Below are 18702 nucleotides of genomic sequence, written 5' to 3' on the forward strand. Positions count from 1 at the left end.
TACAGTTTATTGTAATCCACACAGTCAAAGGCTTTGGCATAGTCAATAAAGCAGAAATAGATGTTTTTCTGGAACTCTCGTGCTTTTTTGATGATCCAGCGGATGTTGGCAATTTGATCTCTGGTTCCTCTGCCTTTTCTAAAACCAGCTTGAACATCTGGAAGTTCATGGTTCACATATTGCTGAAGCCTGGCTTGGAGAATTTTAAGCATTACTTTACTAGGGTGTGAGATGAGTGCAATTGTGCGGTAGTTTGAGCATTCTTTGGCATTGCCTTTCTTTGGGATTGGAATGAAAACTGACCATTTCTAGTCCTTTGACCACTGCTGAGTTTTCCAAATGTGCTGGCATATTTAGTGCAGCACATTGACAACATCATCTTTCAGGATTTCAAATAGCTCAATTGGAATTCCATCACCTCCACTAGCTTTGTTCATAGTGATGCTTTCTTTTCTTTTCTTTTCTTTTATTTAACTTTACAATATTGTATTGGTTTTGCCATATATCAAAATGAATCTGCCACAGGTATACATGTGCTCCCCATCTTGAACCCTCCTCCCTCCCCATACTGATGCTTTCTAAGGCCCACTTGACTTCACATTCCAGGATGTCTGGCTCTAGGTGAGTGATCACACCATCATGATTATCTTTGTCGTGAAGATATTTTTTGTACAGTTCTTCTATGTATTCTTACCACCTCTTCTTAATATCTTCTGCTTCTGTTAGGTCCATACAATTTCTGTCCTTTATCGAGCCCATCTTTGCATGAAATGTTCCCTTGGTATCTCTAATTTTCTTGAAGAGATCTCTAGTCTTTCCCATTCTGTTGTTTTCCTCTATTTCTTTGCATTGATTGCTGAGGAAGGCTTTCTTGTCTCTCCTTGCTATTCTTTGGAACTCTGCATTCAAATGCTTATATCTTTCCCTTTCTCCTTTGCTTTGTGCTTCTCTTCTTTGCACAGCTATTTGTAAGGCCTCTTAAGACAGCCATTTTGCTTTTTTGCATTTCTTTTCCATGGGGATGGTCTTGATCCCTGTCTCCTGTACAATGTCATGAACCTCCATCCATAGTTCATCAGGCACTTTGTCTATCAGATCTATTTCCTTAAATATATTTCTCATTTCCACTGTATAATCATAAGGGATTTGACTTAGGTCATACCTGAATGGTCTAGTGGTTTTCCCTACTTTCTTCAATTTAAGTCTGATTTTGGCAATAAGGAGCTCATGATCTGAGCCACAGTCAGCTCCCAGTCTTGTTTTTGCTGCCTGTATAGAGCTTCTCAATCTTTGGCTGCAAAGAATATAATCAATCTGATTTTGGTGTTGACCATCTGGTGATGTCCATGTGTAGAGTCTTCTCTTGTGTTGTTGGAAGTGGATATTTCCTATGACCAGTGTGTTCTCTTTGCAAAACTCTATTAGTCTTTGCCCTGCTTCATTCTGTATTCCAAGGCCAAATTTTCCTGTTATTCCAGGTGTTCCTTGACTTCCTACTTTTGCATTTCAGTCCCCTATAATGAAAAGGACATCTTTTTTGGGTATTAGTTCTAAAAGGTCTTGTAGGTCTTCATAGAACCTTTCAACCTCAGCTTCTTCAGCATTACTGGTTGGGGCATAAACTTGGATTACTGTGATATTGAATCGTTTGCCTTGGAAACGAACAGAGATCATTCTGTCATTTTTGAGATTGCATTCAAGTACTGCATTTCGGACTCTTTTGCTGACCATGATGCCTACTCCATTTCTTCTGAGGGATTCCTGCCCACAGTAGTAGATATAATGGTCATCTGAGTTAAATTCACCCATTCCAGTTCATTTTAGTTTGCTGATTCCTAGAATGTTGACGTTCACTCTTGCCATCTCCTATTTGACCACTTCTAATTTGCCTTGATTCATGGACCTGACATTCCATGTTCCTATGCAATATTGCTCTGCTGGAGGCCAGCGTGAGGCACTCCACCCATGGCAAAGGTCATGAGGAAGGAGGCTCGACATACACAAAGGTGGGATTGAGCCTCAGGAGTCCCCCTGGAAATCCTCGAGCATCTACCCCCATAACCAGAGCCTGCCTACTTTACTACTTTGTGCTCTCACCTACACCTCTGACTTTACGGGGGGCTGTCCCCCACCACCTCTTTCAGAGAAGGAGTTAACTTAGAGCCCCAGTTAATAATAATTCCTGGGCGTGACAGGAGTGTTCCAAGCTTACAAACTCCTCTGAAGGTTCTCTAGCCTGCCTGACAGGCTTGTCTGGCCACATGTGATTGCTCACAGCCTCCCAACCGTGAGAGGCATGAGATGCTTTAAACCTTCTAAAAACAGGTTCTTTAGAGAAGTTAGAAAACTATTAGTATAAGTATAGTGGGCTGATTAGAAATTGTATTGGTGAAGGGTTTTTCATTTGTTGAGCCAATGTTTGCTACTAAGTCTCTACATCCCCTGCCCTTATACACATTAATGAATATATAGAAGAAATAAGTATTAACCTTTGATATTAATCATGTTGGACCTTAGGCTAAGTAAATTCTTTCCTTAATTAAAACCCATTACACCCTCACCCTATAGGAATGTAACTTTATCTGGTATCTTCGGAAGGTGGCATCTGTTTCAAAAATAATCACCCCTGGAGAAATAAGTGTTCTGGTTGACTGACTGCTGTCACAAGGAGAGGGTCATAAATTGTCAGCAGGCCCCCCTGGCCAGAAGATGATGTAACACCCCATGACCTCTGTATACATCTGTATGAAGCACCTGATTTTAATAAAAGTCAGGACTGCTGTCCCCATGTGACTTTTGTATAACATCTCAGAGTATAAAAACAGACCCTGGAAAATAAAGAATGGGATCAGTTCCTCGAAATACTGGTCTCCCCATGTCTCTCTCTCTCAAACTCTGGCTGAGTCTCCATCTGGAGCACAGAGCCTGCCAAGCTTACTAACTTTGCCTGGGCTTCTAAGATCCAACCAGGGAGGCCTCAGTGTCTGCTCTCTTTCGGGAGAATGGAAGGATGCCTGCGGCCTAGGTAAGTGGTGCAAACTTCTTGTCTTGAAGTTTTATTGGTTTCCTGCGTAAACCAAGCTACTCAGCCTCCTTTCTCCACTGAATTTTCCTGCTGAGCTATCTTCATTCTATTACTCTTTATATATCTAATTAATATCTAATTGAAGCTATTATATCCTGATCCTCGCCAATACCATCCCCGCTTCAAACTCCCTGGATTAGCCGGGGCTGGACCCCGGCATTGCTCTTTACAGAATCGGACCTTGCTTCTATCATCAGTCACATCCACAGCTGGGTATTGTTTTTGCTTTGGCTCCATCCCTTCATTCTTTCTGGAGTTATTTCTCCACTGATCTCCAGTAGCATATTGGGCACCTACTGACTTGGGGAGTTCCTCTTTCAGTATCCTATCATTTTGCCTTTTCATACTGTTCATGGGGTTCTCAAGGCAAGAATACTGAGGTGGTTTGCCATTCCTTCTCCAGTGGACCATATTCTGTCAGACCTCTCCACCATGACCCGCCCATCTTGGGTGGCCCCACAGGGCATGGCTTGATTTCATTGAGTTAGACAAGGCTGTGGTCCTGGTGTGATTAGATTGACTAGTATGTACATATTAGATAATATAATTTTTCATGTTATAAAATGACACTAAATGTATACTGAACAGCATGCTAATAAAATAAATATTGACTTTTTTGAGCTTCATTGCTAAGATTTATTAAATCTTAGCCTGAATAGTCATTCAGCTCAAGCTTTAAAAACTCACAGAATATCTAATAACAGTCTTTTTTTTTTTTTTAGTTATACTTAATTCACAATATTGTATTAGTTTCAGGTGTGCATGTGTGCATCCTGTCACTTCAGTCATGTCCAACTCTTCGTGACTCTGTGGACAGTAGCCTGCCAGGCTCCTCTGTCCATGGGATTCTCCAGGCAAGAATACTGTAGTGGCTTTCTGTGCCCTCCTTTAGGGGTATGGAATAGGAATGGGTGAATTTAATTCAGATGAAGATTGCATCTACTATTGTGGCAATAGGGAAAAGGAATAGTCCTTAAAATCAACAAAATAATCTGAAATACTATACTTGGGTGCAACTGCAAAAATAACAGAATGATCTCAGTTCATTTCCAAGGCAAGCCATTCAGCACCAGAGTAATTAATCAAAGTCTATGCCCCTAGCACCAATGCCAAAGAAGCTGAACTTGATCAGTTGTATGAAGACCTAGAATATCTCCTAGAACCAACACCTAAAAAAGATATTCTATTCATCATCAGGGATTGGAATTCAAAAGTAAGAAGTCAAGATATACCTGGAATAACAGGAAAGTTTGGTATTGGAGAACAAAATGAAGCAGGGCAAATTTTATCTGAATTATGCTAAGAGAATACACTAGTCATAAAAAATACCATTTTTCAACAACACAAGAGATGACTTTACACGTGGATGTCACCAAATGGTCAATTGCTAAAAAAAAATTGATTGAATTCTTTGTAGCCAAAACGGAGAAGCTGTATACAGTCAGCAAAAACAAGACCTGGAGCTGACTAAGGCTTAGATCATCAACTTCTCTTAGCAAAATTTAGGCTTAAATGAAAGAAAACTGGGAAAAACACTAGGCCAGCCAGGTATGACTTAAATAAAATTCCATATGAATTAACAGTAGAGGTAATTAATAGATTCAAGGAATTAGATCTAGTTAGCAGTGTGCCTGAAGAACTATAGAAAGAGGTCCATAATATTTCACAGGAGGCAGTGAACAAAACCATTCCAAAGAAAAAGAAAATCAAGAAGGCAAAGTGGTTATTAGAGAAGGCTTTACAAGTAGAGGAAGAATGAAGAGAAACGAAAAGCCAGGGAGAGAGAGAAAGGTACATCAATTAAATACAGAGTTCAAAAAATAGCTTCTTCAATAAACAGTGCTTAATAATAGAAGAAATAGATAGGGAAACAGTGGAAACAGTGTTAGACTTTATTTTTTAGGGCTCCAAAATCACTGAAGATGGTGATTGCAGCCATGAAATTAAAAGACACTTACTCCTTGGAAGGAAAGTTATGACGAACCTAGACAGCATATAAAAAGCTGAAACATTACTTTGTCAACAAAGGTCCGTCTAGTCAAGGCTAAATTTTTTGCAGAAGTCATGTATGGATGTGAGAGTTGGACTGTGAAGAAAGCTGAGAGCTGAAGAATTGATGCTTTTGAACTGTGGTGTTGGAGAAGACCCTTGAGAGTCCCTTGGACTGCAAGGAGATCCAACCAGTCCATTCTAAAGGAGATCAGCCCTGGGTGTTCTTTAGAAGGAATGATGCTAAAGCTGAAACTCCAGTACTTTGGCCACCGCATGCGAAGAGGTGACTCATTGGAAAAGACTCTGATGCTGGCAGGGATTGTGGGCAGGAGAAGGGGACGACAGAGGATGAGATGGCTGGATGGCATCACCGACTCGATGGATGGAAGTTTGAGTGAACTCGGGGAGTTGGTGCACAGGGTGGCCTGGTGTGCTGTGATTCATGGGGTTGCAAAGAGTCAGACACGACTGAATGACTGAACTGAACTGAACTGAATTACAGAAGAAAACAAAAAAAGGGGAAATACCAGAGATCTCTTCAGGAATACTGGAAACATCGAGGGAGCATTCTCCTCAGTTCAGTTCAGTTCAGTTCAGTCACTCAGTCTCGTCCAACTCTTTGAGACCCCATGAATCACAGCACGTCAGGCCTCCCTGTCCATCACCAACTCCTGGAGTTCACTCAAACTCATGTCCATCGAGTCAGTGATGCCAATACAGCCATCTCATCATCTGCCATCCCCTTCTCCTCCTGCCCCCAGTCCCTCCCAGTATCAGGGTCTTTTCCAATGAGTCAACTCTTCACATGAGGTGGCCAAAGTATTGGAATTTCAGCTTTAGCATCAGTCCTACAGTGAACACCCAGGGCTGATCTCCTTTAGGGTGGACTGGTTGGATCTCCTTGCAGTCCAAGGGATGCTCAAAAGTCTTCTCCAACACCACAGTTCAAAAGCATCAATTCTTTGGTATTCAGCTTTCTTCACAGTCCAACTCTCACCTCCACACATGACCACTGGAAAAAACCATAGCCTTGACTAGACGGACCTTTGTTGGCAAAGTAATGTCTCTGCTTTTGAATATGCTATCTAGGTTGGTCATAACTTTCCTTCCAAGGAGTAAGCATCTTTTAATTTCATGGCTGCAATCACCATCTGCAGTGATTTTGGAGCCCCCAAAAATAAAATCTGACTCTGTTTCCCCATCTACTTGCCATGAAGTGATGGGACCAGATGCCATGACCTTAATTTTCTGAATGTTGAACTTTAAGCCAACTTTTTCACTCTCCACTTTCACTTTCATCAAGAGGCTTTTGAGTTCCTCTTCACTTTCTGCCATAAGGGTGGTGTCATCTGCATATCTGAGGTTATTGACATTTCTCCCAGCAATCTTGATTCCAGCTTGTGCTTCTTCCAGCCCAGCATTTCCATGATGTACTCTGCGTATAAGTTAAATAAGCAGGGTGACAATATACAGCCTTGACATACTCCTTTTCCTATTTGCAACCAGTCTGTTTTTCCATGTCTAGTTCTGACTGTTGCTTCCTGACCTGCATGTAGGTTTCTCAAGAGGCAGGCCAGGTGGTCTGGTATTCCCATCTCTTTCAGAATTTCCCACAGTTTATTGTGATCCACACAGTCAAAGGCTTTGGCATAGTCAGTAAAGCAGAAATAGATGTTTTTTCTAGAACACTCTTGCTTTTTCCATGATCCAGTGGATGTTGGCAATTTGATCTCTGGTCCCTCTGCCTACTCTAAAACCAAATTGAACATCTGCAAGTTCACGGTTCATGTATTGCTGAAGCCTGGCTTGGAGAATTTGAGCATTACTTTACTAGGCTGTGAGATGAGTGCAATTGTGCAGTAGTTTGACCATTCTTTGGCATTGCCTTTCTTAAGGATTAGAGTGAAAACTGACCATTTCTAGTCCTGTGGCCACTGCTGTGTTTTCCAAATTTGCTGGCATATTGAGTGCAGCACTTTGACAACATCATCTTTTAGGATTTGAAATAGCTCCACTGGAATTCCATCACCTCCACTAGCTTTGTTCATAGTGATGCTTTCTAACGCCCACTTGACTTCACATTCCAGGATGTCTGGCTTTAGGTGAGTGTGAGTGATCACACCATTGTGATTATTTGGGTCATGAAGCTCTTTTTTGTACAGTTCTTCCATGTATTCTTCCCACCTCTTCTTAATATCTTTTGCTTCTGTTAGGTCCATACCGTTTCTGTCCTTTATCGAGCCCATCTTTGCATGAAATGTTCCCTTGGTATCTCCAATTTTCTTGAAGAGATCTCTAGTCTTTCCCATTCTGTTGTTTTCCTCTATTTCTTTACATTGATCGCTGAGCAAGGCTTTCTTGTCTCTCCTTGCTATTCTTCTTCATTCAGATGCTTATATCTTTCTTTTTCTCCTTTGCTTTTCTCTTCTCTTCTTTTCACAGCTATTTGTAAGGCCTGCTCAGACAGCCATTTTGCTTTTTTGCATTTCTTTTCCTTGGTGATGGTCTTGATACCTGTCTCCTGTCTCCTGTATAATGTCATGAACTATGTTCATAGTACATCAGGCACTCTGTCTATCAGATCTATTTCCTTAAATCTATTTCTCACTTCCACTGTATAATCATAAGGGATTTGATTTAGGTCATATCTGAATGGTCTAGTAGTTTTCCGTACTTTCTTCAATTTTAGTCGGAATTTGGCAATAAGGAGTTCATGATCTGAGCCACAGTCAGCTCCTGCTCTTGTTTTTGCTGACTGTATACAGCTTCTCCATCTTTGGCTGCAAAGAATATAATCAATCTGGTTTTGGTGTTGACCATCTGGTGATGTCCATGTGTGGAATGTTCTCTTGTGTTGTTGGAAGTGGGTGTTTGCTATGACCAGTGCGTTCTCTTGGCAAAACTCTATTAGCCTTTGCCCTGCTTCATTCTGTACCCCAAAGCCACATTTGCCTGTTACTCCAGGTGTTTCTTGACTTCCTACTTTTGCATTCCAGTCCCCTATAATGAAAAGGACATCTTTTTTGGGTATTAGTTCTAAAAGGTCTTGTATGTCTTCATAGAACCATTCAACTTCAGCCTCTTCAGTGTTGCTGGTAGGGCATAGGCTTGGATTACCGTGTAATTGAATGTTTTGCCTTGGAAACAAACAGAGATCATTCTGTCATTTTTGAGATTGCATCCAAGTACTGCATTTTGGACTCTTTTGTTGACCATGATGCCTACTCCATTTCTTCTAAGGGATTCCTGCCCATAGTAGTAGATATAATGGTCATCTGAGTTAAATTCACCTATTCCATTCCATTTTAGTTTACTGATTCCTAGAATGTCCCCTCAGAGATGGGCATAATTAAGGATAAAAGTGTTAGAGACCTAGTAAAAGCTGAAGTGATCAGGAAGAGTTGGAAAGAGTATATGCAAGTACTATATAAAGAAGATCTTAATGAACCAAATTGAACTGTGGTGTTGGAGAAGACTCTTAAGAGTCCCTTGAACTGTGGAGATCCAAGCAGTCCAAATCAGTCCTGAATATTCATTGGAAAGACTGATGGTGAAGCTGAAACTCCAATACTTTGGACACCTGTTTGGAAAAACAAACTCATTTGAAAATACCCTGTTGCTGGGCAAGACTGAAGGCAGGAGGAGAAGGGAACAACAGTGGGTGAAATAGTTGGATGGCATCACTGACTCAATGGACATGAGTTTGAGTAAACTCCAGGAGTTGGTGATAAACAGTGAGCCCTAGTGTGCTCCAGTCCATGGGGTGGCAAATAGTCAGACACGAATGAGCGACTGAACTGAACTGAACTGAATGAACCAAATTACTATGATGGTGTAGTTAGCCACTTAGAACCAGACATTCTCGAGTGTGAAGTCAAGCGGGTGTTAAGAAGCATGGTTGTTAATAAAAATAGTGGATGTGAAGCAATTTCTGCAGAACAATTCAAACCCCTAAAGGATGATGCCAACAAGGTTTTGCATTCATTATGTCATTAGATTTGAAAGACCCAGCAGTGGCCACAGGACTGGAAAAGGTCAGTCCTCATCTCAATCCCAAGAAGGGTAGTAGCAAAGAATGTGCTAACCATCAGACAGTTGCACCCATCTCCCATGCTAGTAAGTTTATCCTTAAAATCTTGCATTCTAGACTTCAGCATTATGTGAACCAAGAAGTTCCAGATGTCCAGGCTGGGCTTAGAAATATAAGAGGATCTAGAGGTCAAATCATCAACATTCGCTGGATTATAGGGAAACAAGGGCGTTTCAGAAAGATATCTATCTCTTTTGTCCTCTCTGCTAAAGGCTTTGACTGTGTGGATCATGACAAACTGTGGACAGCTCTCAGAGAGATGAGAGTACCAGACCATCTTACCTGTCTCCTGAGAAATCTGTATGCAGGTCAAGAAGCAACAGTTAGAACCCTGTATGGAAAAACTGATTGGTTCAATATCTGAGAAAAGGGTACACAGGATTGTCTGTTGTCACCCTGTTTGTTTAACCCATATGCTGAGCACATCATGAGAAATGCCAGGCTGGATTTGAAAAGCCGGAATCAAGATAGGTGGAAGAAACATCAACAACCTCAGAAATGCGGATGATACCACTCTAATGGCAGAAAGTGAAGAGGAACTAAAGAGCCTCTTCATGAAGGTGAAGGAGGAAAGTGAAAGAGCCAACTTAAGAGTAAATATTATTAATAATATAATAATAATAAGATCATTGCATCTGGCCCCATTACTGCATGGCAAATAGAAGGGGAAATGGTGGAAGTAGTGACAAGTTTCCTGTTCTTGGGCTCCAAAATCTCTGTGATGGCAGCCATGGAATCAGAGAGGGATTGTTTAGCAGGAAAGAAATGAAAAACCTTGTCAGTGTGTCGAAAAGCAGAGAAATTACTCTGCCAACAAAAGTTGGTATATTCAAGGCTATGGTCTTCCCAGTGGTCACGTACATTTGTGAGAGCTGAACCATAAGGAAGGCAGAATGCCAAATAATTGATGCCTTTGAACTGTGGTGCTGGAGAAAATTCCTGAAAGACACTTGAACAGAAAGGAGATTATACCACTCAATCTTAAGGGAGATCAACCCTGAATATTCACAGGAAGGACTGATGCTGAAGCTGAAGCTCCAGTATCTGGTGACCAGTATCTGGTCATCTGATGCGAACAGACAACAACTGAGGGCAGAAGGAGAGGAGAGCATCAGAGGATAATATGACTGGATGGCATCACCAGTACAATAAATATGAACTTTGACAAACTCTGGGAGATAGTGAAGGACAGGGAGGCCTGGCATGCTGCAGTCCATGGGGTGGCAAAGAGTCAGACATGGGCTGGGAGACAACAACAGCAACAAAATTGCTTGAACTGCAACAGAATTCAGCCTGGATAGTCATTCAGCTCAAACTTAAAATGCTCACAGAATATCTAGTAATAGTCTTTTTTTTTTTTGGTTATATTTCACAATATTGTGTTAGTTTCAGGTGTGCATGCATGCCTGCTGTCGCTTCAGTCATGTCCAACTCTTTGTGACCCTGTGGACTATAGCCTGCCAGGCTCCTCTGTCCATGGGGTTTTCCAGGTAAGAATACTGGAGTGTCTTGCTGTGCCCTCCTCTAGGGGATCTTCCTGATCCAGGAGTCAAACTCAAGTGTCTTATGTCTCCTGCTTTGGCAGACAGGCTCTTTACCACTGGTGCCACCTGGGAAGCCCCAATATCAGGTGTATAGCAAAGTAATTCAGTTTATACATAAAAGAATATACATATATATTCTTTTTAGATTATTTTCCATTATAGGTTGTTATAAGATACTGTATATTATTCCCTGTGCTATACAGTAAATCTTTATTCTTTATTTTATGATTAATAGTGTGTATCTGTTAAGCTCATACTCTTAATTTTTCCTTCCCCTACTTTCCCCTTTGGTAACCATAAATTAGTTTGTTTTCTGTGTCTGTGAGTCTTTCTGTTTTGTAAATAAGTTCCTTTGCAGTATGTTTTATATTCCACATATAAGTAATATCATATACTTGTCTTTCTCTGTCTGACTTTACTTCATTTAGTAAGATAACTCCTTGTTGTTGTTTAGTTGCTGAGTCATGTACAACTCTTTTGTGAACCTATGGACTATAGATCACCAGGCTCCTCTGTCCACAGGATTATCCAGGAAAGAATATTGGATTGGGTTGCCATATGTTTCTCCAAGGGATCTTCCCCTTCCAGGAATTTAACCCGTGTCTCCTTCGTCAGCAGGTGGGTTCTTTAACTCTGAGCCACTAGGGAAGCCCTATGATAACCCCTAGATATATGTATATATCACATCTTTATCTATTTATCTGTTGATGGACTCTTAAGTTGCTTCCATGTCTTGTCTATTGTAAATAGTGCTGCTGTGGACATTGGAGTCCATGTATATTTTTGAATTAGAGTTTTCATCATTTTTAGATATATGCCCAGAGTGGGATTGCTGGATCACATGTTAACTTTTTTTAAAACATAAATTTATTTATTTTAATTGGAGGCTAATTACTTTACAATATTGTATTGGTTTTGCCATACATCAACACGAATATGCCACGGGTGTTCACGTGTTCCCCATCCTGAACCCCCCTCCCACCTCCCTCCCCATCTCATCCCTCTGGGTCATCCCAGTGCACCAGCCCCGAGCATCCTGTATCATGCATTGAGCCTGGACTGGTGATTCATTTCACATATGATATTATACATGTTTCAGTGCCATTCTCCCAAATCATCCCACCCTCTCCCTCTCCCACAGAGTCCAAAAGACTGTTCTATACATCTGTGTCTCTTTTGGTGTCTCGTATACAGGGGAAACTCCATACTGCTTTCCATAGTGGCTACACTAGTTTACATTCCCAACAAGAGTATGAAATTTCCTGTTTCCTCTTTTATTTATTATTTACTCTGTCACTCCTATATATCATATCACTATTTTTCTGATTTTCTGAAAACTATATAATTTTAAAATTTAAAACTAAACTTCTTGCATTTTATTTCACAGCTATTTCAGAAGTTTAGTTCAGAAAACCAAATCAGAAGTTTATTTGGTTTTCGTCTTTCAACACTGATGAATTATTTTTGGAATTACTTCAAGTAATTGCTTCAAGTGGAGTTTAATTTTGACTTTTGCTGAGAGAAGTCTCTGAACTTAAAATATACATGGAAATGTTCCACATAATAAAAATTCTGTGACTGAAAATTTCTTTATTCCACTCTAATGCTTGATTATTACATAGTTTAAGAAATTTTTATTCTATTTTTACTATGCCAGCATCATAATAAAAGTCTGTGGTATAAGAAATAAATTACCTCTGTGGTTGTATGTGTGTGTGTGTGTGCGTGCGCACACACATGTGTGTGTACTTTTACTCTATCAGGTATAAAATGTTATTGTCTTCTGAATTTAGTGTAACTTTCCACTTTGAGTAAGTCTCTTCACTTCAATTTATATAGATTTTTACTAATGGAAGTAATTAAGCTTACTTTCTAAGGTGGTAGAGTGTGTAGGCATTGTGATAGATTGGCAGATCTCTAGCTTTATCTACTTTATGCACCAGAGAAACAGAGAACCATGCCTAATAACCATCAGTTATTCTCTTTTATTTCTCCACACATGAATACCAAGATTAAGACTGATACTTCTAGAATAGTATGGTACAGCTACAGATTCTCTTTGATATGTAACTGTTAGTAATTCAGTATCTGTTAGAAATTCCATATCTGTGATTTTAATATGCTGGAAAGAATTTAGACTGTTCCAGCATCTAACAGCTAAATTTTGATGAGATACAACATTTTTTTTCATTTTATAAAGAGGAATATATAAACTTAAAAGTTTCAACTGATAGCAGGGATTTTATTGTAAAGCCAGGAGAGACAACGTCAAATATTCCTCGAAGACTTAACAGCTCTATTTTTGTCACATTTTCATCATAAAAGGATTTGAGAAATCTACCCCATTATCTTTAACTTTATTTAATTTATGATGTATAACTAGGTCTGAAGACTCAGAGTATAGGAAGTACGTATATTTTATCACAGATTTAGGAACTAGCAAGATAGTTATAAAATCTAATCGAAACACTCTTTGGAAATAATGTTTTTGAAAATACTTAGAAAAAGTAATATTCATTAATGAATGATAATTAAATATAATTTTTATATATTTGCTTTATTTGAAGAAATTTTTTTCATTATTTTAGAAAGAGAAATTATTTTTAAGGGACAGCACATTCATGAGAAAAATAAGAAAGACACAAAATAGGTAATTTTATCAGGTCTAATTTCTGTGAGAAGATTAATATATATAGCTTTTTGGTGAAGGGACTCAATTGGCTAAAGATTTATGAGGTACAGAATAATATAAGAAGGTCTCTAAAGATCCACAAATAATAATACATATATAAATCTGGATTCTAATAGCCTAGTGGATGTTTCAAAACTTTTTTCAAGTAAAAAGTTAGAAAATTTACTAGCACTAACTCTATCTTTAAACATTTTGAAATCCACAATAATACTTGATTCTTATAGATTATTTTATCACAATAGTATGGAAATAAATCTGAACAATATTCACTGTGGGAAAAATATAAAATATTTTTAAAGCTCAATTCTATCTTTTTCATAAATCTCTCTTTAAATTAGTGTACTGACTATTCTGAATTCATTTGTTTTCAAAAGTAAGTTCTAAATGGTTTTAATTTTTAGTAAACCATTGGCTTCTTTGAAAATCTCAAGTGCAGTTAATGAGTTTAATGACCCTCCTGAGTAATGTTAATGATAAAAGTATGATCAAATACTGTGGTGGGTCAAATGAACATTGTAAACCTCTTTGTTTAAATGGTTAGAAATTTGTGACAATATTTTGAAATAAAATATGATTGTTTAGGATATCCTTATTTTGTGTTTCAATAAAACTTTACATTATTTGTAGATGTCAGCCATTATAAAACTTCAAAATGCATATTTGAAAAAGTAATATATAGGATAATACAACTGTTTCTACACCTAGTTTATTCTTCCAGCTAGCAACTGTATACTTTTCCACTCCTACCACTAATGTATCAATAACAGTTACAATAGTAGTTCAACCATGTCTAGCTTCCCATGACACTGAGAATGGTTCGTGTGAAGGAAAATTTTCAAAGAATTACATTTGGTATGCATAACGTCTAGGTGAAAATGTTGTCATTTTTATTATTTCTAATTTGTAAGAAACAAAGCAAACAATTTTATGATATTCTCTAAATTATTTATTCAACTAATTGTTTAGATGGAAATTCCACTTACAATTTTATACATCAAACATAGTTCCTGTGTTTGTAACAGCAAAGTACTTTACTAGTTCAGTTCAGTTTGGTTCAGTCGTGTCTGACTCTTTATGACCCCAGGAACCACAGCACGCCGGGCCTCCTTGTCCATCACCAACTCCCGGAGTCCATCCAAACCCATGTCCATTGAGTCGGTGATGCCATCCACCTATCTCATCTTCTGTTGTACATTTCTCCTCCTGCCCTCAATCTTTCCCATCATCAGGGTCTTTTCCAATGAGTCAGCCCTTTCTATCGGGTGGCCAAAGTATTGGAGTTTCAGCTTCAACATCAGTCCTTCCAGTGAACACCCAGGGCTGATCTCCTTTAGGATGGACTGGTTGGATCTCCTTGCAGTCCAAGGGACTCTCAAGAGTCTTCTCCAACACCACAGTTCAAAAACATCAATTCTTCCACGCTCAGCTTTCTTCACAGTCCAACTTTCACATCCATATATGACCACTGGAAAAACCATAGCCTTGACTAGACAGACCTTTGTTGACAAAGTGAAGTCTCTGATTTTTAATATGCTGTCTAGGCTGGTCATAACTTTCCTTCCAAGGAGTTAGTGTCTTTTAATTTCATAGCTGTAATCACCATCTGCAGTGATTTTGCAGCCCAGAGAAATAAAGTCAGCCACTGTTTCCCCATCTATTTGCCATGAAGTGATGGGATGAGATGCCATGATCTTAGTTTTCTGAATGTTGAGCTTTAAGTCAACATTTTTACTCTCCTCTTTCACTTTCATTAAAAGCCTTTTTAGTTCTTCTTCACTTTCTACCATAAGGGTGGTGTCATCTGCATTTCTGAGGTTATTGCTATTTCTCCTGGCAATCTTGATTCCAGCTTGTGCTTCCTCTAACCCAGCGTTTCTCATTATGTACTCTGTATATAAATTAAATAAGTATGGTTAGTAACTTTACTAGAGTTCCAGGAAATAAATCATTGTTTTTGCTTCCTCCAGCCCAGCGTTTCTCATGATGTACTTTGCATATAAGTTAAATAAAATAAGTTAGATAAGTAAGGTTAGTAACTTTACTAGAGTTCCAGGAAATAAATCATTGTTTTAGCTCCTGAAAGAAAGTAGCATACAGTGAATGTGACCATTTCTATGGAGTAAAGGTATAAGACAGGCTCCTTATTTCCATTGTCAGAGTCCATCTCCATTATTTCATATGTCATGATGTTCAATAAGAGATGCAATCGGAGTAGCTTATAAAGTTTAGACTTTGAACATTTTAGAGGTACATGCAGTAAGTGAAAGGGAATAGAACATGTCATTAATTTAATACTACACCACTCTGTTACCAAAGTAATAATTAATACACTTTGAGCAATCATATAAAAGCTGCCTGTCATATCTGAATGAGTCTATTTTGATGTTTTATTTTAATGTCCATGATGTGACTCCATTTATCACCATTTATAGGAAATATTAAAATAACTTGAAAAGCAGTAAAGTAAAATCATTTTATATTCTTGGGGGAAAAAAAGTGATACCTAGGATATAAGACCACATCACTACATTGTGGCATATAAACCGCCACCCCCTCAGGAAAAAAAAAAAATAAGAATCTCTAAGTATTTATAACTCATTCAAGGAGAAAGGAAAAAGAAAATACCTTGCCAGATTCATTAGCTTTTCAGGTCACTACATATGATTCAGAAATTGCTGCCATGTTGTGATAAATTAGCTATGTAGAGTGAAGTAAAATGTTAAGATTAAACCATTTAAAATTATTTCTGTCAATTTTTATTTCAGTGTTTATCTAATGGTAGAAAGCATCTATTCCCTAATATACTAAAGTAGTATTTATATGCATTATTCTTATTAAATTTCAATATATATTTATGAATGCATATTTTCCATACTAAACATTTCTGAATTGAATGTTTTTAATTGATAAGAATGCATTATTTCATGACTTCATTTTCAACTTTCTCTCAATCTGGAGAATCCCATGGAGAGGAGCCTCGTGGGCTATAGTCCATAGAGTCACAAACAGTGGGATGCGACTAAAGTGACTAAATACACACTCATGCATGCAAGATAAAATAAAGCTTTGACCAAAGTACATAGATTCATTTTATCTTGTGACTGTATTCCCAGTCCGTATCTTTACATAGGGGTAAATTATATGCATCTACTCTATGCATTTTTTAAAATGTTACTTCTTGCTAATGCAAAATAAAAGCATTTATCTTTTCTTTTCTCATGGTCTTAAAACTAAACAGAAGCTTATGTTACAAGTGATTTAATATAAGAAGTATATTTTGATTCATGAGAGAGTTCATGAATATTGGTAATAATGCAGTAATTACTTTGATAATTCCAAGAATCTAGCACCATATTCCTGTGGAGAATATGGCCCATTCCTAAAATATACAAATAGTTGAAGTTTGTTGGTGGATAATATATGCCAAGTGAAGTGCAAAACTTGAAAAGCTTTATTTTTATTTTTATTTTTTGTGGTGCTTTCATTATAGGATCAGTACTGAACAAATTTAAAAGTAATTCCTAAAACTGAGGTCAGTTATTAACATCTGGATGACTGTGGTAACATAGTGATAACAGGTGACTTGGCAGAACACAAGGAATGGGACAAATTAAAATTTTAGTTAAAATATATACATTTTAATGAGAACTTCGAATATATCAGTATTTTATATTAAAGCTTAGTGAGTGAAGTGAAGTTGCTCAGTCGTGTCCGACTCTTTTCGACCCCATGGACTGTAGCCTACCAGGCTTCTCTGTCCATGGGATTCTCCAGGCAAGAATACTGGAGTGGGTTACCATTTCCTTCTCCAGGGGATCTTCCCCACCCAGGGATCGAACCCAGGTCTCCCACATTGGAGGCAGACGCTTTAACCTCTGAGCCACCAGGGAAGAATTGGCCTGTAATAGTATGGAACATCACATGATTTTCCTTATAAGTACATAAAATAACAAACCAATAGGGAAATATATTAATTTTTATATAAGCAATCCTTGGAATATTACACTTGGAGGACACCTAACCCTAGTGACTTCATTCCTCTGAAGTAGCTACATGCTGTTAGTACAGTAGTATTAAGTGGACGTTTTGAGGGAATAGGCTCTCAATACTATGCATACCTATTTGAAATCTCCTTCAAATTTGAGCATCATAGAAATGTTTACAAAAAATCAGATATGGAACCCAGCAGTCAATGGCTTCCAAACACTAGTCTCTAGATTTCAGCTGTCTTAATTTTGACATTTAAATAACTTTATCTCATCCGCCAACTCTATAGTTACACTTTTTTCATCAATGTTTAATTCTGTTAATTTTTCCAAATAAAGAGTAATACAGGAAAAAAAAGTTCAATATCAACAGTAAATTTGAAAATTATTGAATTATTCAGGGTTCACCAAAGAAACACCGTATTTGTGTGTATGAGTGTATGTGTACTCACAATAGAGAGGCTGACAAGTTCTAAGATCTGCAGTTAGCAAGCTAAAGATCTAGGAAAGAGCTAATGGTACGACTTCCAGTCATGGCAAGCTTGAAATCCAGAAGAAAAAAACAATGTTTTAGTTGGAATTCAAAGGCCAGGAGAGATTCAGTTTCAGATAAAAGCAGAAGGAATTCTTTCTTACTTGCAGAAGGATCAAGCTTCTTCTTTTGTTTGTTTGTTTGTTTTGATCAGGCCTTCAGCAGATGGATGGGTCCCATCTGCCTAAGGGAGGGCAACCTACTTTACTTAGTCTGATCCAAACGCTAATCTCATGTAAAACACCTTCACAGACATATTCAGAATAATACATTGCCAAATATCTGTGCACTCTTGTGGCCCCATTAAATTGACAAATAATATTAAGCATCATAGTTACACAATAATAAATTTAAAATGTGTGTATGTTCACCTTCTAATTACACAATAATAAGCTTTTTAAAATATAAACACCACAAAATAAAGCAAAGAACTAATTGTGCATAAATCAATTGAGGTACAGATATAGGTAAAAGTATACTGTGTATACTGTGACTAATGTAAGTGAGCAAAGGAATTTTTTAAAATAATACTTGAATTAACAGGGATTTGAAGCATAATTGAGCAGACAATCCTAATGAAAGGGCAAGCACTAGGGTGAATTCAACATACACACTAAGAAACAGCAGGCTATAGATGTATCTTCTTGTCCATACTCTGCTATGGTCATGCAATAAGGAAGGATGGAACCCCATTCAAAATTTGTTTCAGGTTTTGAGACTGATGACATTTCACACATACCTACGGCCAAGTCATGTTGATATATGGCAGAAAGCAACAGAA

The sequence above is a fragment of the Bos taurus genome, chromosome 20, assembly GCF_002263795.3.
Source record: "Bos taurus isolate L1 Dominette 01449 registration number 42190680 breed Hereford chromosome 20, ARS-UCD2.0, whole genome shotgun sequence".
In the NCBI taxonomy this organism is placed as follows: domain Eukaryota; kingdom Metazoa; phylum Chordata; class Mammalia; order Artiodactyla; family Bovidae; genus Bos; species Bos taurus.